Below are 24,094 nucleotides of genomic sequence, written 5' to 3'. Positions count from 1 at the left end.
TAAAAGATCTGTACTCTGAAAATTATAGAACACTGATGAGAGAAATGGAAAATGACACAAAAAATGGAAAAATATTCTATGCTCATGGAATACAAGAATATTGTCAAAATGTTGGTACCGCCCAAAGCAATCTACAGATTTAATGCAATCCTTATCAAAGTACCACCAGCATGTTTCACAGAATTAGAACAAACAATCCTAAATTTTGTATGGAACCAAAAAAAGACCCTGAATAGCCAAAGCAATCTTGAAAAAGAGAAACAAAACTGGAAGCATGATGATTCCGGATTTCAAGCTACATAATAAAGCTGTGATCATCAAGACAGTGTGGTACTGGCACAAAACAGACACATAGATCAATGGAACAGATTAGAAAACCCAGATGGACCCACAACTATATGGTCAACTAATTTTCAACAAAGCAGTAAAGACTGTCCGTCCAATGGGAAAGAGAGACTCTTATATAAATGGTGTTGGGAAAACTGGAAATTTACATGAAAAAGAATGTAACTGGGCCGCTTTCTTATCCCACACACAAAAATAAATTCAAAGTGGATAAAGGACCCAATGTGAGACAGGAAACCATCAAAATCCTAGAGGAGAACATAGGCAGTGACCTCTTGGATATTGGTGGAAGCAACTTCTTTGCAGATATGTCTCCACCACAAAGGAAACAAAACATTGGGACTTCATCAAGAAAAAGCTTCTGCACAGCAAAGGAAACAATCAACGAAATAAAACGCAGCCTGTTGGAATGGGGAAATATATTTGCAAATGACATATCTGATAAAGGGTTAGTTCCCAAAACATATAAAGAACTTATCAAATTCAACACCCCAAAACCAAATAATCCAATCAAAAAATGGGCAGAAGACATGAATGGAGAGTTTTCCAAAGAAGACATCAGACGGCCAACAGGCACACAGAAGGATGCTCAACATCACTGATCATCAGGGAAATGCAAGTCAAGACTACAATGAGATACCATCTTATGCCTCTCCCAATGGCTAAAATCAACAACAGAAGAAACAGCGGATGTTAGATGCAAAGGGGAGCCTCTTACATTGTTGGTGGGAATGCAAACTGATGCAGCCTCTCCAGAAAGGAGTATGGAGTTTCCTCAAAAAGTTAAAAATAGGGCAGCCCGGGTGGCTCAGTGGTTGAGTGCTGCCTTCGGCCCAGGGTCTGATCCTGGAGACCCGGGATTGAGTCCCACGTTGGGCTCCCTGCATGGAGCCTGCTTCTCCCTCTGCCTGTGTCTCTGCCTCTCTCTCTCTGTGTCTCTCATGAATAAATAAAATATTTTTAAAAAGTTAAAAATAGAGATACCTTCCAATCCAGCAATTGCACTACTAGGTACTTACCCAAAGAATTCAATAATGCTAATTCAAAGGGGTACCTGCACTCTCACGTCTATGGCAGCATTACCTACAACAGCCGAATGATGCGTACAGTCCAAATGTCCATCGACTGATGAATGCACAAAGAGGTGATGTACGTATATAGACATGCATATGATGGAAAACCCCTCAGCCGTAAAAAAGAATGAAATCTTGGCATTTGCCATGCCATCTATGAAGCTGGAGAGTATTACACTAAATGAAATAATTCACTCAGAGAAAGACAAATACCATATGATTTCACTCATATATGGAATTTAAGAAACAAAAAAGAAAAATGAGTAAAATGGGGGAAAAAGAGAGACAGAGACAAACCAAGAACAGACTCTTAACTACAGAGAACAAACTGATGGCTACCGGGGGGAGGTGGGGGGGTTAAATGGGTGATGGGAATTCAGGAGGGCACTTGTGATGAGCACCGGGTTGAATTACTAAATTGTATACCGGGAACTAACATTACACTGTATGTTAACTAACTGGAATTTGAATAAAAACTTAAAAATAAAAAGAATTTTCTTAAATGATAGGGAATTGATCAGTGGTTAACCTCATATCAATCTTGAGAAACGATTTAAGATGTCTTGAGACACAAGCAAGAAATGACCCAGGTGAAGTTAGCCTCGCAAAATAAACCAAACGAAACTTTGTCTGTGTGACTAAACTGGTTTTGTCAGCTCAGGGAATTTTCAAGGCTGGTCTTCATTTGCTTTTTATTTTCACGGATGTATTGAGGTCTCAACTCCTGGTAACTGATTTCTTGTCAGGTATGAATATGGGCTTACTTGAATATGGGCTGAATATGGGCTTACTTGGAAAGAGGGTCATTCTAGAGAGGATCAAATTAAGGCAAAGTCATTCGGGTGAGTCCGTAATCCAATGTGACTGGTATATTGACAAAAGGGAAATTTGGACCCATAGGAGAGGAGCAGAGACAACAATCATGTTCCCTGGAGGCAGAACCTGAAGTGGGGCCCCTGGAGCAAGCCAGGCAACACCAGCCATCCACCAGCAGCTAGGAAGAAGCAAGAAAATACTCTCCCCCGCAGGTTCCCAAGAGCATGGTCCCGCCAACACTTTGGGTTCAGACTTCTAGCCTTCAGAACTTTAAGACAGTACATTTCTGTGGTTCTAAACTGCTTGATTTGTAGCACTTTGTCACGGCGGTGCTAAGAAATTAATACAGTAAGTTTGTGGTAATTTGGTACACAGCAATGAAAACAAATACACCAAAAAACCAAAACAAAACAAAACAAATACACCAGACTTTGTGAAGCAATCTTATGTCAATTTAATCATTCTTTCATTATTCTTGAGACTTTTAAGAATACCTCCTTTTTTGATATTTTTAATTTCAAAATACGCCTCTAATTTTTACCTGAGTAATGTTCAACACTGACAATTATTTCCAACTAAAGCACTGCATCTTACTTTAGTTTTTGACAATCCTTGCTCATTATTTATGCAAAATACTCTTACACTTCACTTTTTTCACTTTCTAAAACATATATACTTCTGTTCCTTGAGTATCCTATATTTGATATCATGTATTTTTATTTTAAAAAATATATATATGTGCTTCCGTTATATGTGTGTAGGTATGTATACGATTGTATCATGATGATATTATTAAAACATCCATGTTTCTCACACCCAGTTTAGAACTTAGAACATTAATGTTAGTTTTAGAATCTCCTGTGTGCCCCTCTCTAACCATTTCTTTGATGGAATATCCAATGTTGATTATTTGAGAGGACAACTCGTTGATAAGTGTGTTATCTAGTAAGGAACCAAAAGTCCCATATTGAATTTCATGGATTAATTTAAGCAGTGTATTTCCTCATTCAAAATTAAAATCCCTAATTAACTCTTGGCTACTTCAGATTCTAATTACCAAGGCTTCCCTCTAGGGTTGGATGGTTTAGCGGGTTAGAATAAAAAATTTAAAAGTGCAGGTAATTTCTCTCTTCTTTTTCATAATCTACTTAAAATCTGTTTTTGTGACTGTCTGAGATTATCTTACATGCTTCAATTTCCCTTGTTGGCTCAGTCAGTCACCCCGGTATCTTATTTTAATAAACATTTTCCTTGTTTTGATTGCCAGTGGTTGCAAGCTGTTGGCAAGGACGGAATTCAAGCAATTAAAGCAGTAGATGGGTTTTATTTGCCCCATATGGGAGGCTTGAAAATTATGTTTGAATACCTTAAGTGGACATGAAACACAATCCACAACAAATTTTGTCGATGTAATAATTTGCATACTTGTCTTGTCCACAAATATCATAGAATTTATACTTCATGGATTAAGTAGCAAATCTTAGAATGTCAGTTTAGGATCCACAAAAGAGGGGGAAACAACCAAATTGCCCCAAATATTTATAATCCTTTTTAAAACTTAATCATTTATATCATTCTCATTCTTACTAAGAATTTGGTGGAATATGAATTAATGAATAAACAAAACATATGATTCCTTTAAAGTTCAGTTTAAATTATGCTCCCCTCTTCCACCCCTCTATATTTTGCATCGAGTGTAGATTTTGCATCCCTAATGTTTTTTCCAATTTTCCCTGTTTTGGGTGTACATATTTGAATTTACAGATAGAATGTTATAATATATGTCATATATATATGATATATATGTAATATATACAATATATATAAGCTTTATATAAACTTTTTATATATAAACTTAAAAAAAGATGCATCCATAATCCTCCAAGCTATCATGCCCATGTAATCTATAGTTTCTATATGGGGCATAGAACTCCATGTTGTCCTAATACCTCTCTTACCTATCTTCCCACCTAGTAACAGACAAGATATCTCCATCCCCTTGGCACTACAGAGAACATTTTAATAAACATTGTACTGATGTCCCCTTATTGTCCCTATGTGTGAGAAATTCTGTGGGATAGAGGAGAGAAGGTATACATTATACCTAGGAGCATATTTATAAGGAAAAAGGGTATCGGTATAACCATTTAAACAGTGGTGCCAGACTGTTCTCCAGAATGACCCTATCATTCTACATTCCCATAGGTGAAATATTATTTTATATATTTCCATATCCCAGAACACTTGGTTAAATCCCCTTGTGCTCTTGCACCTGGCTTTTCTGAATGAAAGGTTTCTGTGTCTACAGGGGACGACAGGACACTAAGTAAAGTTATAATTACTGTAATAGGGCATACAGATTCTGTGGATGTATAAGGTTAGGAACTTAGCACTGGGGAGGGGATAACATCCTGGGAGGAATGGGAGTGGAAGAAGCATTAACGATCTTTTGTATTTTAATACTGCCCCAAACAAAAACTAGACACAATTATTTAAACTAAGGACCCTAAAGCTTATCAGTCCTCTTCAAGACCATTTTAGAGGCACCTTACAACCATGCCCCTTGTCTGGTATAGGCCCCATTGGTTGGAGGAGGGTAATGAATTTCAACCCCATATCCTTTCAAGAAGTACATATGCACTCCCAAAACTGGACATCTTAAGTGGAAACCAGGCATAAATGGGCTCATCTTCTGAAAATACAGTGACTTTCACTTCAGGGTTGCTCATAAGCAACTTATAAGTAGATTATGTAGCTCTCAGGTTACAGATTTCTCCAAAATATGGCTGTCATTTATGTGCATGCTGCAGGCCATTTTCCCTGCAATAAGAGTCATTCATTTAGGAAAGTGGGTACAAAATTTACCCCTGATTGTAGTTGAAGTGATCAATGACACCATCTTGGTCATGGAAGTTATTCAGGTTAGCTTCAACTCCCTATACAGGGTAGTGAAAGATTATAGTACTGTCTGGACTTCTTTGTGAACCAAGATGGAGCTTGTGCAATGACTGATACATCTTACTCTAACTGGATTAATGCTTTAGGCCAAGTGGAAAAGCCAATACAGAAACTAAAAAAGATAATCATCCAACTCTCTAAGGTAGATCCTTACAGTATATATGATTTGTTCAAGAAGCTGAGCCTGGAACTCCGGGGAGCAAGGTTGAAATCAATACTGCAGGTTGACTCATTGTGCTGGTTCTAGTCATGATGATAGTGGCCTTGATTATATACTATATGAAACTAATGGAATAGATTTGGCCCCAGTCCTCGTCAGTCAGATTCTCTTCCATTTCTGCCTATCTTGTGAGCAGAGAACACTGATGGGTTTTGTTCAAACAGCTTTTTCAAGGATGTTTGTATAGCAAACAACTTTGAAAGCTGGAGATAGTATTTCCCATTGGAATAAAGGACTGATCTGCTTGTTGTCCAGTATAATGAAATGATGTCTTCCTCCAGGGCAAGTGTTGGGCAGATTTGCTTGTAGAACCTTATAACGAATTTGGGTTTCCTAAATTCAAGGTTACTCAATTGTAATGAAAACCCACTGTGTATTCAGCATCCATTTGTGTCCTCTTCTACTACACTTGGGACATTGGGGGCCAAAGTATTCTAGCACAAACATGAAATTCATATTGCCATCTGTGCTGTAATAAATCCTTGTCTCTGACCAAGGAGTCTCAAGTTATCTTTCAGCATCCATTAAGCCAATTTGTTAATTTGCAAGTAGGGTAAAACCTCAGTCCCTTCACATTTACTGACATTACTATATGTTTAACATATGTCCATGAAGAAATATTGCTCTTATATGTACTCTTTTCTCCACTACTACAGGATTTAATTCATTTTTTAAAAGTGTAATTTGCATTGTCAAACTCACAGATGTTCATTACATCTTATAACATCTAATCTAATACCAAAGGATGCAACCCCTTCCATCAATATGGCTTTATTCCACTGAAAAGATTTATTCATGTGGTTTATCTCTCACACACACACACACACACACACACACACACGAAAATAAAACCCTGGTGTTTCTATGTTTTACAGTGATCTCTTCTACAATTATCCAAGTTGATTGAGTTCAATCTACACTATGAATTTTAACTTACCAGATACTTTAGAGATAAGTTATAAAGCTATTATGGGAATCTCATAGAATGCTAGAAAAAATACAATGTGGACTTAGAACTAAAACGTTTTACATTCAGCAGTGTTGCCTCTAGATACCTAACATACTCAGCATCATTTCAAAGACTGTATTTTTTCCTAATCAATACACAGTCATACCTAAGAAAGAAGCATCCCTTGTCCATGCTCATTTACACATGTTTACTCAATGAATATTAAATTAATACAATATGGCTAATTTATAGCTGTGAAAACAAATGGCGTGTTCAAAGAATGGTAATGAGCACTTGTGGGGGAAAAAATCTTTTTTTTTGTTATTCCTTATGCTCTTCCTTATATTATTTTAGGAATTGTCTGAAATTATGCCGAATAATATAGTTATAATATCATTTTGTTTGGTACTTTCACAGACTGAAAAGAAGCAAACTAGTTTTCTTAAATACAAACAATTTTGTAGTTTATATTAAAAACTATTTTATAAACATAGTCAACTCATGAACTAAATATGTAAGCATCCAAACATCAGAATATGTATTTAAAATGACTTTAAACTGTCCCAAAATACGATGATGTCAAGAAGATGAGGGTCATCTTTTTCTATTAATCCAAGTTGATGATTAGCAAACAATCATGTATAAGCATGAAAACTCAACATATATTCATTCTATAAATCTTCCATATTTATTTTTCTTTTCAATCCATTTTATTTTGTCAGACATAGACTAACCAAAACAGAAAAAAATTATTTTATGCTATAATGTAGGAATTATTTAAGACCATCAATATACCTTCCTATCCACTAGCTGTCTGAATCCGACAGCTCGTCAATTTATAACAAATACCAATAATTGCTAATTTCTTCTAAGGCAATAATTAACACACATCTAAGGTATTCGGATCAATTAAAATATATTTGAGAATAAATGCTCATGTTTACTAGATTTAGGATTTGGCAAATGATAAACCGCTATAATCCTTTCCAAAAAAGAGAACATACTTACGTAAAATTAGGTCTTCTAAATGATTCACCAGTTTTTTAAGACAAAAATTTTTAATGAGGAAAAAGCAAGATCAACTCTGAAGGACAGTATACATAGCTTTCAGCCTCAAAATAATTTCTTTCATATCAAATTGTATATTATACACTAGTCTTTACATTCATAGTTTATATTCAGAGGTAGTTTCTATTACTATGACAAATGACTGTAAATAAACAATGCAATGACAGTGAACTCAGAATTTCAAAACAGTTCATTATAAACATACATCATGCAAGAATTAGGAAATTATCTCTATGATTTATTTTGATCAACTATGTTCATATCACAGTTGAGAAAGAAAAGGGAAAATCAGTATGAGAAAAATGTAGTTCAAAAATTATCCCACATTAAATTCTGTGAAGTTATTTATTCTGAATTAAAAAGAAAAACATCTGAGTCTCATGACACATCAACTGTCTTAAGAATGATGGACAGATACAAAGGTAATTGTATTTCTAGTGAAATGAATGAAAACAAAGGTAAAGGGAACACTTTCTGACTCTAAGAATAACTGCATTGTAAACATGGATTCAATTATAACTGGATTTGTCCTGTTGTTTGTGCTCATGTCCAAAGTAATGATAATCTTGTGAGAAGCAATTTCAAACGCTGAATATGACTGTGAATTAATACAAGTGTTATATTTAGACATCCACGACTTGTTTTAATACTCTATACGATCCTCGACAGGCCAAGGGTAAACATATAGCCCTCATTACTGCTTTCATCCAGTCATGGGGTAGGTTGCTTCATTTTCAGTAAAATAACTTTGGGTATCTTAACCCTTAAAATATACTTTTGTGCATTGCCTTGTTCTAGCTCATAGGGCCCACTATCATTTGACAATTTCACAAAGTTTTTTTTTTTTTTTTTTTAAACTCTATCTCCATCTGGCACATACAACAAACCAAATGCTGAAAATGTGGTCAGATGGGATTTCTCAGGTTTATTTGAATACTCTAGATCTTTTGTGCTCTTATTTTGAAAACATTATATTTTAAATAGAGAATATATGATATGTTTCCAAAATATAAAACCATATTTTATTAAGAAACAGATCTGAGGGGAAAAAAGTGAAAATGAATCAAGTTTCCTGAATACAAAATTACTACAGAGATTGTTTTAACTGAGGATGAACATATAATAAAGACAAGGTGGAAAGAATAAATGGAGAAGCCCTGGGATACCTGTAAAACGCCTACGTGACAAGCAGCTCTATAAAGAGCACATGTGTGAATGACCATAGTGCAGACTGAACAGTTGAAAGCTTTAGAAGACAATGGGTTGTATATTCCCTATATCTTAAGAAATATAGATCACGAGTACCCGGTGCACATCTACTGAATGGAGAGGTCATACCAAGGAAAGGGAAAATATCTTAGCATAATAACTTCAGTGTTCTTGGAAAAAGATACCTAGCTAATAACAATAACTATAATAGAAAAAGCACCATAAAACATAAAATTCATAAGGGCAAATTCCATTTTGCCTAAAAGTGAAAAGACTTGTTAAATAAAACAAAAAATATTCAGTATGTACCTAAGATAAGAAAAAAAAATAGAAAAAAAAAACAAGTGCCAGACAGAAAAAGAATAAATAAATTCAGAAGAATAGATGCAAGAAAATGGCCTGGTTTTGAAGCAGATTTAGATCCTGCAGAGGGTAGGAATGTGTGGATTTTTAATACCTACGTGGCCATCCTTTCTGGCTCCATGAGGCAGGAACTGAGTTGCCATGCCAGATTTCAAAATATGTTTTAAAGCCAGTGCTGTGGGATACATTTTTCTTCCTTATAAAAGAAAACTTGAGTGAAGTTTTATCTTTGTGAATAGTGATGCTGAGGAGAAAAGGGTAAAAACATTTCTAGAGAGACACAATTAATTCATTTTGATGGGATAACAGCTCAAGGCCTCAATGATGACTGGGAGACCTAAGTCTACGGGAATTTACATATTTAACAAGATTCCAAGCTGATTCTTAGTCACACTACAAGTTGAGTCCCACCGACTTGGGGATATGGTCCAATAAAGATAAAAGTATTCTATTCTAAATAGGTTAGCCCAAACTGACTAAAAAAAAGAAAGAAGATGTATTCCATTTGATTCACAATCAACTCTCAAGTTATTTTGTACATGATGCTAAAATGAGATTGCATAGAATATCCATTGTCTAAACTTTCCTTTCATGCAAATACTTACTAGAGAAATTATTTCAATAAGCCGATTTTATTTCATAAGTTTTAAGTTAATATTTTAATGGCAGCAAGTAGTTAAATTGGTGTCATTTTAAAAAGCATAATAGTTTCCAGAAGTATTGAAATAAAATGTTCTCCGTAACCAGAGACAATGGAAAAAATGATTTTATTGCTCTCCTGGATTCTTTCCTTTTTCCCAGGAACTACTTAATGAGCCAAAGACATCACTATTTAGGGAAAAGGTTTGATTATCAATTGCTTAAATAATAAATTAATGCAAAGTGATTATGTGGATTCTGAATCCGACAGCTCGTCAATTTATAACAAATACCTATTAAATGCCTTCTGCATATAAGTTACTGAATAGTACAAATACTCTTTGCTTCACTGAATTTACCTTCTTGTATGAAATAATTGTCATCGGTTGAATTCAATTTGGGGCTGAAAATTCACTGTTTTATCCTCCCCTATGTTATCATAGGCAATATATGAATATTGAAAATTGGATTGTTTGGGAGGACAAGAGTTTGTTTATCTTCTGAAGGGAATTTGAATTTTGGTCATAAATGCTTGGAGCACATCTGGCATATAGGATAAGGAAAATGATAAGTCATTAGACAAACTGCAAAGGGTCACAGTGGAGCATGTGCCCGTGCGTGAATATGAGGACTACACCCTGGGGGAGTGCAAGGCATGTTTGGCCTGCTGCTTTAATTTGTCCTACATGATTTGTTAAGCAAACAAAAGACTATGGGAAGCTCGCTCGTCTGAGTGTGCCAGGGCGGCAGTCGGGCACTGGCCCCATTCTTTCCAGCCCACCAGCCCTGTGAGAGCTGCAGATGCAGGAGAGCTGGCTGCTGCACCAAGGTAAAGATGGCACAGTAGCCACAAAGAATTACCAACTACAGAAATGTAAACTGCAGCTGCCGTCCTGGAAGAGTACACAGAGAGGGAGAAAGCTAAAACAAAAAACAAAGCAGGCATAAAACACGCACAGAAGCCAAAAATTAAAACCCACTCTCTTAGATGTGTATTTAAATACATTAAAGGTAATCGATACAAATATCATAGAAAAGTGTATGACATATATATATATATGTATATATTGAGTTTGTATATATTGAATATATATATTTTTTCAATATATATATTCAATATATTGAATTCAATATATTGAATATATATATTTTCTTTTTTTATATATATATTTTCAATTCAATATATTGAATTTGTATATATTAAAAATATATATTTTATATTATAAATATATAATATAAATATATAAAATTATATGCAATAAAATTATATATTATATAATTATAATTTTAAAATTATATATATTATATGAAATTATATATATATATATATATATATAAACTGAGACATGAGGAAACTGAATTGATAGAGGAGAAACACCTGTCACCTGTGATGGAAAATGGTTTTCTACGTAACACCATAAATTTGAAGCAAGGCCAGAATTACAACCTGAGACTCATAATTTCTAGTGTAATCCTTTTTCCACAAAGCGTGCTGTGTCTTACCAACACTACACGTTCTCTGTATCACCAATATCACTCATGTTATGATGCAGTTATTTGACTATTTTCTCAAATAGTACCACTTAATAAATTCAACTGATTATTTGATGTTCTGATAATATGTGGAATGAACATGCGCCACTTTTGTTAAATTTCTCACTTTATTAAACAAATTATAATAGTGGTTCTAAAATATTTTAAGTACTATACATTATAATCTTTTCTGTGACAATGTTCCTTCTATTATTTAACCCTTTTGTTGTTTTGGTTTTATTTTAGTTTCTCAAAAACTAAATATGTGGTACCCTTGATCCTTTTAGGAAAGATTAATTAAGTGTAAAAAATTCTCTTCCATTCTTTACATTACCTCTGCATGTTTTGGGAGCTGTGGCTCAATTTTTATATTCTGACCTTGCTTTTTCTGCTGCTGGCTATCTTCAAATACTTGTTAATCTTCAACCGGTTTTTAATATTTACAAATGAAGGACTATGTTGTTTAGTATTACCATTAGCATTTTATTCTTTCGCAATGGTAGAGGGTTGCAAACAAATTACAACAATGGTGGGAGGTTGCAATATTCTTTGCATTATGCAAGAAATAAGTCCAAGCTCTGAAAAATGGACAAGTTCTAAGTAGAGGCAGCCTTCTACTTAGGGAATGTTGTTAAGGAGATGTGTAGACCCTTCGAAACACTACAATAATAAAAAATATGCTATTCTGGGGTTGGCATACTTAATATTTATTTCAAAAACGAGTGGCATGAAATTCTTTTCTTCCCGCCAGCCTCTTGACTAATTTGGGGATGGAAAATTGTCTGAGCCTTTGTTTGCTCTCCAATTCTCACACTAGTTCCCTTCTTTGAAATGACTATTTTAGAAAGCATGTCTTAGTGTCATAGCCCGTTGCTCCTCGTACACAGAACATATATGCTTTCAAAGATAGGTCTTTCGTTCATTACTGTGATTGCTCCTCCAACAGCCCATCACCGCATTCAGATTCTTTACCACATCCTCTTCTATGCAAAAATCAGAGTTATACCTTCTTTTTAGAGGTCTCAATCAATAACCATCCACTCTATTCTAGAAATTTGTCAGTGTTTCTCTTCTGTTGAGTCACTATTTCTTATTTTGAAATGGATTTATTCTTTTGTTATTAGTATTTTGTATACATCAACTCCCACTTCAGTTAGATTTTATGAATGAAAAAGGGTAAATCATATACTCTGCCATCTTGAATCAGACACTCATTTATTCTTCATGCTAGTTTTTAATAGTTTGTTTTGACTAATTTTTTAATTCATATAAATCTGTGTCTATTTTTTATAGTTTCTTTCTTGTTTTTATTAGAAAGATTTTGCTCTCCCTAATATTATGTGGTATTTTATTGTTAATTACAATTATTTCAAAGTTTTATCCATATTTTCCTCTTTCTATATGACCATGAGAAACACAATGGATAAAATAAATAAATAAACAATAATTATGGACACCAACATGTGACTTACTTGGCTCCACTTGAAGAATTAGGGGGAGTTCTAAAGGGTAGTGAGTAATGAAGAAAGAATAAGACCAAGATGGCATAAACTTGGGTTTTAAGTAGATTAAACTGTAATGAAAATGCAATTAAAGCATTTATAGGACATCACAGCTCTATAGATCTCCCAACTGGCATGGGTTATAATCAATGTGAATGAATTAAGTATTAAGTATCCATGTATTTACATCCTCTAACTTGGCATTGCTTCCAGAAGGAAACTGCAGAGTCAGGAAATGATGGTGCAGATTTCCTGGCTTTTTCTGTCTTCTGGCTTGAGCTACTAATCTCTTGCTGATTTGTTTGATCTTACTTCGAGTTTTTACCAAAATAGATCACATAAATCCAAAAGAAAAGTCACCATATTGAACACACAGGATTTTTACCTGAAATTTTGGATTCTATTAAACTCCCTATGGGAATATAATGAATGCTCGCTTTGACATAATTATGTGATGACTCTTTCTTTGTCTAACACTATAAAATCTTTCAAATTTTCCTAGGGATAATTTTTTTTTAAGTAAATGGTTAGAATAATTTATGCTTGATACATTAAAAATTGCATATTACAGGTTTTTTTTTAATTACAACTATTATTTAAAGCAGTTTAAAGTTCACCAAAAAATTGACAGGAAAGTGCAGAGATTTCTCATATACCTTCAGTCCCCACATGTTTTTTTAAACCTAAGAATCTGTGTTTCTCTCTCTCCACCCCCACTCCACCCCACTCCAACTCCATACGGGATCTCATTCAATAACATACGTAATAAATAGTATACTCAGACTTGCTTTCCATATCTTGCTTCAGTCTTTCTGGTTTTAGGTTCTTTTTCTTTTTTGTCTTTATGTGTTTCATTTTCCAAAATATAGTTTGTTTTAGAGCTTTACTAAATTTCTTAAAGATTATTTATTTATTTTTAATTTAAATTCAATTAGCCAACATATAGAACATCATTAGTTTCAGATGTAGAGTTCAGTAATTCATCAGTTACATATAACACCTAGTGCTCATCACATCACATGCCTTTCTTAATGCCCATCACCCAATTACCCCATCCTGCTACCCACCTCCACTCCAGCAACCCTCAGGTTCTTTCTCAGAACCTGAGAGTCTTTCATGGTTTGTCTCACTCTCTTTGATTTCTTCCCAGTCCGCTTTTCTCTCCCTTCTCCTATGATCCTCTGCACTGTTTCTTATATGCTTCGTATGAGTGAAACCATATAATTGTCTTTCTCTGATTGACTTATGTATTTATTTTAGAAAGGGAGAAAGACAGAGAGAAAGTTGGAGGGGCGCTGCAGAGGGAGAGAGAGAGAGAGAGAATGTCAAACAGACTGCCTACCAAGCACAGAGCCCGATGTGGGGCTCAATCTCATGATCCATGAGATCACGACCTGAGCCGAAAACCAAGAGTCAGATGTTCAACGGACTCAGCCACTCAGGTGCCCCTAAGCTTTACTAAATTTAAAAGGGAAATCTTTTATATTATGTAAGCCAACTTGAAACTAAATTCTGCTTATTCAGCAATAAAATAAATGAAAAAAAAATCTATTGACTAATCCCACAAATAATCTCCACCTGTTTCCTAGACTTTGATAATATACACTGGAAGGTTCAATGTTGAAGAATAACAGTAAAATATCTTAGTTTATATTATGCATTTTCTTTATAAAAATAATAGCTTCTTTTGTTTGCCATTTATAATCAACAACTTTATATTTAGATCTTCATATTCACTTCAAATGTTGTCAAAGTACGTCATCATCCACTTGTTCTATTTCCCTTTCCTTATCTACTCCTAATACACACTGCACAAAGTGCTCTTCCTCCTCAGTTATCTCTTTCATGAACCTACCTACTAATTAGTTGCACAGGCCAGAAATATGGAAGTTATTTTTGATGACTTCCTTTTCCTAACTTCAACATTTAATTAATCAATCAGCAAGACCTCTGTATCATTCAAATCTATCTACTTTTCTCCTTTACATTGCTATAGTTTAAGTTCACACCACCATGTTTTCTTGTTTTCTGAGCCTCTGAGGGTTTCTTGCATTATTCCTGCTTACATAATTTCACACACTGTAGCTGTAGACATTTTTTTCTTTCTGCATTATTTTAACCCATAATTAAAATATGTTAATCATAGAAGAAAATATTTTCCTATGTTAATAACTATACAGATTTAATAAATAAAGTGGGTTTATCATGTTTATACTTCTGGATTTTATTATATGTCTTTTTTATTCCTACATAATTGTAACTTTTAGATATGAGTACATTTTGCTAGTAATTATTTTTATTAAAGTTGAGGAATCTTGCACAATAAAATCAAATATTAATATATGAGAAATATGCTCAGGTACACTTTTTCTAAACATATTTTCAAAACTGTCAAGTAGAATTAATTTCATTTTTAAAAATTTGTGAATACTTATTTTTTAATATATCATGATAAATTGAAACTGTCATTAAAATTTTGTGATATTTCAGAATCAGTTCCTTGGTAATATTACATTCAAGGATAATTTAGACATAAAGAGAAATATGATATATTTTCTAGGCAATTATGCATAATAACCTTGCTCAAAATTTGTAACAAATTAACATTTTAGGAACTAACTATCCAGAATGATAAGATGGAAGGTGAGAATAAAAGAAAAATTATTAATTCTGCATATTTCTCTATCTTTAAAAGATTATTATAGGTTATTATAGATACTATATATTATTAAGAGATTATTACTTATGAATTCTTATGATCTGTTGGCATCAGGGTATAATTCTTATTTAAATTTGCAGGAATAAGAAATGACCTAATATAGCCCACTTCCTATTTAATAATGAGTTATATTAATTTCCAATTATTTCTTCATATAACTCGTCAAATTGTAATATTGGAAATTAACATTGCTATTGCAATTTAACAGTATTTGTACATTCTAGCAATACTCTCAATCTTATAATAATTTAATAAATTGAAAGTCTGTTCTGAAAGTACTCCTATAATATTAGGATCAATCAGAAAAAACACATTTTTATTTTTGTGAATATATTTTAGTGTCTTTTCTTTCAAATGTAAGGACGTTTCTTTCCTTCAAGTAATTTATCTAGGAAAACACAAAATTGAGAACTTGGGTTAATAATGAAAGAAGATATTAAACAATCAACTGCGTTTTTTTCCTGATTAGTGAATCTCTACAAGAAATCTAGTTCAACAATAACAAAAATTTACCTAAAATGAAATACTACAGAGAAGGAAACTAAAAAGAAAGGCAACTCCAGAGATCAACTGCTTGTTGACAAAGAAGCAAAGCAATTTAACTGAGAAAGAACAGTCTTTCCACAAATGGAGCTAGAAGCCCTGGATATCCATATGCAAAGAAAACAAAACAAAGCAAACAAAAAGCAAAAAGAAAAGCAAGAATCTAAATTTTAAAACTTTCCAAAAATTAACCCAAATGGATCATAGATATAAATATAAAATGCAAAGCTATAAAACTCCTAGAAGATAAAAGAAAATCTAGCTAACATGGGGTTTGGTGATGACTTCTTTGGTACAACACAAATTTTTATGATCCATGAAAGACAAAAAAAATTGACACATTCAAATTTAATAAAATTAAACACTTCTCCACTGTGAACAACTGTTGAGAATGAAAAGACAGGCCACAGACTAGAAGAAAATATTCATTAAACACATATCTGATAAAAGACTAGCATCCAAACTATGCAAAGAACTCAATAATATACAAAATATTTTTGAAGGGTCAGAAAGAAAATAACTCAATTTAAAAATGAAAAGACTTGAAAGACATGTCACCCAAAAAGATATACAGATGGTAAATAAACATGTGGATAGATGTCCAACATCATGTATCATTAGGGAACTGCAAATTTAAAACATTAAATCCCACTATCCGCATATTAGAATGATTAAAATCCAAAACACTGACATCAAATCTTGGTGAGGAAGCAGAGCAAGAGAAACTTCTATTCATTGCTACTGAAAGTGCAAGACTGTGTACGCACTTTGAAAGACACTTTGGAAGGGCCTTACAAAATCAAACACACTATTAACCATATGATCCAGCCATTGTGTTGTTTGGTATTTTCTCAAATGAACTGAAAATTTATATATTCACAAATGCCAGCACATAAATGTTTATAGCAGCTTTATTCATGATTGTCAAAACTAGGAAGCAGCCAAGATGAACACTAATAGGTGAATGAATAAACAAATTGTAGTACATTTAAAAAAAATACAATACTATTCAGCACTAAAAAGACAAGAGTTATCATGTCATGAAAAAAGACATGGAAAAAATCTTAAATGGTGATTTCAGAACCATTTAAAACAAGCCAATCTGAAAAGGCTACATACATTTCCAACCATATGATATCTGGAAAAGGCAAAGCTATGGATACAATAAAAAAATATCAGGGGTGTAGAGGGAGGGAGAAAAGGATAAAAGGGAAGGAAAAAGGAGGGAGGGAGAGAAAGAAGGATAAAAAGGTGGATCACAGTGATTTTGGTACACCAAATCTATTCTGTAAGAGACTATAATGGTGGATACATTATATATATATATATATATATATATATATATATATATATATATATAATGATAAAAAATGTAATAGAGTGAACTCTAATGTAAATTAAGTATTTTAGTTAATAATAACTCATCTATGTTAAGATCATCTATGGCCCATCTATGTTAAGAAATGTACCACCATGCTGATGCAAGATGTTAGTAATAGGGGCAGTGGAGAATGTACTCGGGAATTCTGTATTTTCTGCTCAATTTTTCTACTCTATATACCTAAATTTGTTCAAATAAAAAAAAAAGACTGTTTAACTTAAAAACATGGACAGGGAATTGAACAGACATGTCCCCAGAGAAGATAAACTGAAGGCCAATAAGCATATGAAAAATATTCATCATAGTTAGTCATTAAGGATCCTTCAAAACCACAATGATATACCACTTGATACCCACTAGGACAGCTACTATGAAAAAACAAGAACAAAAGACAAATATTGGCAGGGAGTTGGAGATATTGAAAGCCTCTTACAACACTGGTGGGACTATGAAACAGTATAGTCTCTGTGGAAAACACTTTGACAATTTTTTGCAAAGTTAAACATAGACTATACCCTATGACCCAGAAATACTGCTTCTAAGTATATTTCAAAAGTAAATTTGCATCTTGATTTTTTTAAAGAGATTTTATTCATTTATTTGACAGAGAGAGCGAGACAGCACAAGCAGGGGGAACAGCAGAGGGAGAAGGAGAAGCAGACTCCATGCTCAGATCCCTCCTGGGATCATGACCCGAACCAAAGGCAGACACTTAACCCACTGAGCCACCCAGGCACCACTGTTCTTTCACAGTCTTATACTTTTATAGGATTCTTATATTACACTATGTAAAGTAGTTTAATAGTATTTGTAGGTAGACTGTGAAAGAATAAAGACATAAATGATATTCTTCAGAGCAGTGAAAAAAAAATAAAACCAAGAGATACAGATAGGAACCCATAGAGGAGAGAGCATGGAATACTAAAATATTTTAAAAAACAACCAGATTGGGCAAAGAGAAAATCAGAGCAGTTGAGTCCCAGATATGATATGTCCTAAAACAGTTTCTTCCTTGAGCCTTCGTGTCACTTCTTTCAAGTTATGTTCAGTTGTTTCAGTTTCCAAAACTTCTGATATATATATATATATATATATTTTTTTTTTGGTCTATATTAGCTAAAATTTCCACCCCACCTCACTTCTCAAAAAGTCAGGATTTAGCTCCTTTAGCTATAAAGGGAATTTCCTTCTCGATTGAAATAGGCCCTTATGTTAACTCTGAACCATCTGACTCTTAGGCACAGCTCATTTAAAGCCTATGTGTGCACACTCAATGCTCAGATGTTCTTTTTTTTTATTTTTTCTAGGTTTGTATTTCTATTCAATAAGTATTTTGCTATAATTCCCTAGATGTAAGGAGTAGATTTGAGGTTATTTCTGAGGTTTCTATGTTAAAACTAACTTTCCACTTAAATACAACTCATGATTTTGTGTCTGTTTTGTGTTGATTCTGCTTTCCTGAGTCTCTGGAATCCAGGCTTCATATTCCCCGTCACTGTTTGAGAATTTATGTCTAGATATTTTGTCATCCTTTCTGTATCAGTTTAACAACTGGGTTTAGCTAAAAAAAAAAAAAAGAGAGAGAAAGCTGCCTACAGAAGCTTTAAGAAATAAGACTATTTTTCTCGTGCAATTAAAAGTCTGGAATAGGTAGTACAGAGCTCATTTAGCTGTCAAAAATAAAAATAAAAATAAAATAAAATAAAATAAAATAAAATAAAATAAAATAAAATAAAATAAAATAAAATAAAATAAAATAAAATAAAATAAAATAAAATAAAATAAAATATAAAATAAAATAAAATAAAATAAAATAAAAAATAAAATAAAATAAAATCTTCCTTCTATCGAAAGATAACATTTGAACCTCTGTGACTTTTTCCCTCATGGCCTAAGAAGGCTATTCTGAGTTCAGTCTATCTATATTTTAGGTGTAAAGAAAAGAACAGGATGAAGCCAAAAATTTTCCCAGAAACTCAGGTCTACTGATTTTGCATCTTTTTATCCAGAACTGTAATACGTGGCCTCACTGGCTGCAGGACAGTCTGAAGAGGTGAGTGTATTTAAAAGGACACATGCCTCTCTGGACAAAAACATGGGTTGTAAAGAAGGGGGACACTGGAAAACAAAGATGAAATTAGTATAGCCAAAAAAGTCTATTTTAATAACTACTTTCTGGGTTCTTCAGTACAATCCAAGTAGTAGAATCTCTTTTGATCCATATCAGTAGTTTACACTTCCCAAGGCAAACAGCAATTCACTCCCACAAACATTATCCTCTTGTCAAAATCTCTAAAGATCTAGGAAATGCTCCTGTCCTCCATCCAAGGACATGCATAGACTCAGTAGTCCTATTGCATTCTTTTTCTTTATGAAATCTCAAGTTGATATGAAATCAGAATCCAGATAATTCAATTTCTCATTCTTTTTCCTCCAGATGATCACATTTTGTCCATTTCAGAACCTTTCCTCACAGATCTGAGCTGTAAAATCCTTGATCTATATCAAAAATTTATTTAATCTGTATGCTATATCATGAGAATCTTAAAAACACTATTGTGACTTCTATGCAGATATTGCTGATATTCTAAAGTTCTACTGACAAAATTTTGATATATCTAACAAATTATTTAAAATATGTAATATTTGGTTATTATTTGGTCATTTATCATTATCCATTAATCTGAACAAATTTTTTTCTTTTTTCTTTTGGGAGCTGACATGGCAAACTGCATCAAACTAAAATTTTTGAATCAAATATTCATGGCTTTCTTCTTATAATTTTCTCATCAAATGGCTATTTGTTGGGGCACCTGGGTGGCTCAGTGGTTGAGCATCTGCCTTCAGCTCAGGTTATGATCCTGGGGTCCTGGGATCGAGTCCCACATCAGGCTCCGCACAGGGAGCTTGCTTTTCCCTCTGCCTGTGTCTCTGCCTCTCTTTCTGTCTCTCATGAATAATAAATAAAATCTTTTAAAAAGTGGCTATTTGTGGCTCTTTAATTAGTTTTCCCATAATTCATTTTATCTTTTCCTTCATGCATTTCAAGGTGAATGCTAGTATCATTATATTTAATGACATAGTACTGTCTGTATTGAATACTGGAGTATGGACAGAATTCAAGGATTTTTTTGATATAAATATTCACCTGCAATAAAATGGATGAATTTTAAGTGTACATTGGCTGGATTTCGATGAATGAGCATTCCTATGTAACCCAAATCCTTACCAAAGTAGAGAACGTTATCATCACCTCAGAAATTTCCTTTATTTCCCTTCTCATTCAGCTCTTACCCACACTCCTTCAAATGTCAGCATTGCCATGATTTTTCCCCTATAAACACTAGTTTTACTTGTTCGACAAACTCACGTAAATGGACTCCTTCAGTATACATTCTTTAGAGAAGGCTTATTTTACTCAACAAACCGTTCTTGAGATTTATGCTGCTGTTGTGCATATTATTAGTTTGTTCCTTCTCATTGCTGAGCAGCGTTCCATGTGTGAATATACCACATTTGTTTAGCAAGTCTCCTAGTGTAGGACGCTGGGCTGTTTCCATGGTTTGGACTATTATGAAATAGAATGGTTATTAACATTCATCTGCACCTCTATTTTGAAAAAATATTTATTTCTTTTGAATAAATACTCAGATGGGGACTGCTAGGTCAAAGAGTAGTTTAGTTTTACTTTAAAGAAAAAAGAAGGAAGGAAGGAAGGAAGGAAGGAAGGAAGGAAGGAAGGAAGGAAGGAAGGAAGGAAGGAAGGAAGGAAAAAGCTTCCACATTGTCTTCCAAAGATATTTCACCATTTTACATTCCATCACCTATATATTTGTTGGTTATCCCAATCGAAAATCAAATAGGTTTGGTTATGTCACATTCTTGCTGATATTTGATATTGGCATTCATTTTAATGGTGGACATCCTGATGGGTGTGTAATAGATCTCTCTGCAGTCTTAAATTGCATTTCCTTAATAACAACTAATCGTGTTGATTTGTACTGTTTTGAGTCAGCTTCAGGTATGCATGGCTTTCAGAGTCAGCCAGAGATTTTACCACAATTTATACATACAATTTGGAGCTCCTTATCTCTGTACTTTCAGAGCTAATATTTCCACTGAATTTTTTTTTCACTTTGCTATTTTCTGCTTATACTTCCTATATTTTCTCATTGTAAATATATGTTCCTTTACTTCACTGAACGTAGTCAAAATAGTTGCTATAAAGTCTTGGTCTGACAATTGCAGCATTGCATTAATTAGCATTTACCATTTGTTGATAGTTTTTTTTTTTTTAATACTAGATCACATTTTCCTCCCTGTGTGAATAATTGGATTTTGTCCCGATCATTATGAATAATACATTGGGTACATTCTAGATTCTGTTATTTTGCTTGAAAGAGTACTAACGTTTTTGCTTCAGACTGTTTTACTTAAATTGCTGATTCATGCTTGCATTGAATGGCAGCGTAGATTTCCATTCAATTTCTTAATCATTGGTTGCAAGTTGCTTTCAATTTGACCTTCACATGACTTGTTCAGGGATCATTCAGTGACTTGGACTGAGGTTATGAAACAATCAGGAATTTTCTCCTGGCTTTCTCTTTTCTGGTGACTCCTTCTCCACTTTCCTGTAGCTCTGGTTTACTGGCGCTCTTTCATTTGGTTCCTCAGCTTGAAAGATTTCACATTTTTCTGTTAAACTTTTGGAAATCTGTGCCGCCACTTTCGCAACTATGGTGGGAATTATTCCCTTTTGATTGATTCTCCTAAGTTTTGCCTCCGCACACAAAAATTAATAACATAATTGCTTACTTTTTAAAGCTATAGAGCCCTAATGTAGTATTTTGTTTTCTCCCAAAGTTATTAATAACTTACCTAGAACTAGTGCATTAGGTGCTCATTCCTCCAAGCCGAACAACAAATTCTGGAAGAATAGGCTACTTTTAGTATCAGATTAAGACCCTGCCATTTCAAGTGTCACAAATATCACCTAATGACTAAGGAGACTAGCTTATCTAATAAGACTTTTTATGGACCTTTTCCTTTTATTTAAACTATATTACTGAACAGCATCAAATGAATTCCGGACCTTTCTCCTGTATTTGCAATAGACAGCCATTCTATCGGTCCAACTATTTCAGTAGTACCGTTTATTTCTACAATTCTTTATTATTTTTTAAGATTTATTTATTTATTTATTTATTTATTTATTTATTCATTCATTCATTCGTTCGTTCATTTATTCATTCATTTATTTATTTTAGAGAGAGAGCAAAAGCAAAGGGGAGGGACAGAGAATGTGCAGCAGACTCCGCACTGAGCCTGAAACAGGGCTCCCTTTGGGGACATTGAGATCAGGACCTGAGCCAAAGCAAGAGTCAGACATTTAATCCACTATGACTCATAAATGTTTAGACGAGTGGGATATTAAAGAAGGGATACAGGCGCGAGTAAAGGAAATGGAAAAAATGAATATTAATGTATGTCTACAATGTACTAAGTATTTTGTTAGAGCAGTGAACCCTAAATATCTGGTACTGAATAAGCTTAACCCAGCTACTGGATTTTTTCCACATGGCTCTCATAGCAAGACCTCAGTTTTAACCATGCAAATATGACTTAAGCAAATTAAATTAAAAAATGAATTCTATTTACTATATAGTTGTCGAATTTAAAAGTTCTCATAGTAATTTAGCACTTTTTAATCCAAGTAAGGGGGAACTTTAAAATATACTTCTGGAGACAGGATGGAAGGTGAAATGGGTTCATAAAATATAAACATGTAGAATAATGTCCAAATACAAAATAAAAGATTCAGAAAGATAGGATACTGTTCATGTGTACATAATGTCACTAAGAATAAATATGCCTTAAATTTTACCCAGGTTAATATCTGATGAACCTTTGTCTAACAGGCTGATTAAAATCAATGTCAAGTGTAAATTTTTCTTTCTTTTCATTTTCATATCAAAAGGATTTATATCTTATGAATCATAAAGATACATCTACTTCACATTTTAGAAACAGTATACATAAATATTATATAACTTAAATAATAAAGGAATCTTAGATTCCCTGTGATTATTTTACAAGTATACAACCTTTGTTATGTATTTTGCAGTAAATTTAACTTAAAAATGCGATTATTCTTTTGAGTTACTCTATTAGTATTTTAATACATTAAAAATCACATTAAACTTAATACCAGAGTGAGAAAAGACCTTCCATTTAGTGAAATCCAATCATTCTTTGTGCTTCAGTCTACTTTCGTAAATCTTTTCCTCAGTTCTGATGATATCATAAAACGTCATTCACTTGCAGAGTCAATCGTGTGCCATCTTGTGATCTCACTTTCATTTGTGGCATTATTTCTATTTTTCACACAGTTAATGTCCTGTTTCCCTAAATGAGCTTAATCAGTCCCTGAGGGGACTTCACATTGTACTTCCGGCTGTTTCTATACAGAGACACACAAAAGACACACACACACATCATATGGTGCCTACATACAAAAATGAAATATATTAATGTTTGAAAATGTGAAATGTCTTTTCTTTTCTTTGGTTTGAGTAGAAGATTTACTAGAAATCTTACATTTCTGAAGATATAGATAACAAAAGAATTCTATAATTTCTATAGCTGAATTTAGCTAGTTATATGTTTTCTGTCATCCTAAAAATGTTTTAAATTATATATGTAAATTCAATTTAGTTAACACATACTGTATTATTAGTTTCGGCGTAGAGTTCAGGGCTTCATCAGTTGCGTAGAAC

The sequence above is a fragment of the Canis aureus genome, chromosome 34 (assembly GCF_053574225.1).
Source record: "Canis aureus isolate CA01 chromosome 34, VMU_Caureus_v.1.0, whole genome shotgun sequence".
In the NCBI taxonomy this organism is placed as follows: domain Eukaryota; kingdom Metazoa; phylum Chordata; class Mammalia; order Carnivora; family Canidae; genus Canis; species Canis aureus.
Note: the sequence above shows the minus strand (reverse complement) of the source record.